Genomic DNA, 900 nt, shown 5'->3' with positions numbered 1-900 from the left:
AACAACAACAACAGCATAGACATTGAGCATCCCCCCTATGAAGTCTTATTTCTTCACAGACATGGAAGTCGGTGGCAAACTGATCAACATGTGCAGGGCAGTCATCAGAAAAAAAGTCCCAGTACTAGTTTATAAGTATTCCTAAATGTCACTCTGCATTAAGATACAACCTTTACAAGTACTTCTTATATCAAATCCTTGGCAAATCAACCAAAAGCCTTTCTTAAAGCCCACTGGGCAGCCATGCACTGAGAGACACTGATGCTCCAATCCTCTCAATGATTACCTGTAAACGCTCAAATGGGCCTCCCAATTCTAGAAACAACTGAAAATAAGCCCAAATGATTCTATAAAGTACATGACTATGTCTGTCAACACACACAGATAGAACCTGAATATTTCAATTTGTTTGTATGAATGTTCTCACTTCAGCTGGACCGAAGAGCAGCCCAAATTTCAATGAGGCATATACAATGTCCTATTGTTTGACTAAAGCCAAAAATAACTTAATTGCTGTTATCCTTTGTCAGTATTATTTAGAATCGGCCACTGGCTTCTACGATGCTCTGGTTCTGTAGAGTGTTTTCTAAAATAATGACTATTTCTTATGAAAGGAGAGAAATTTTGGAGAGAACACCTTCAGAAAACAAAAAGACACAAGAAAGAGTATAGTAAAAGCCTGGTTTACCCAAAACAGACAATAATGAAATAGGAAACAGACAGTTTTTCTCTTGATTTTGAGAAAGAGCAAATGACTGTGGGCAGATAATGACCCACAGGGTCAGCTGGGAGACCAGCACCACTGACCTCACCTCTCCCTTCAGGGAAAAACAATGTGGCCCTACTGTCCCTCCCCACAAGGCTGTCACACTGTCACACAGAGGATGGTCACTCTGTCCC

General features: G+C 40.6%; 1 protein-coding gene across 1 annotated transcript in view; it reads right to left on the bottom strand.

Annotated features, from left to right (window-relative positions):
• The window catches only part of SNX9 (sorting nexin 9), a 177616-nt gene that overhangs the window by 23372 nt on the left and 153344 nt on the right, over nt 1-900 (bottom strand). The window lies entirely within an intron of this gene.

The sequence above is a fragment of the Chrysochloris asiatica genome, unplaced genomic scaffold (assembly GCF_000296735.1).
Source record: "Chrysochloris asiatica unplaced genomic scaffold, ChrAsi1.0 scaffold00117, whole genome shotgun sequence".
Classification (NCBI taxonomy): domain Eukaryota; kingdom Metazoa; phylum Chordata; class Mammalia; order Afrosoricida; family Chrysochloridae; genus Chrysochloris; species Chrysochloris asiatica.
Note: the sequence above shows the minus strand (reverse complement) of the source record. Positions and strands in the feature narration are given on the sequence as shown.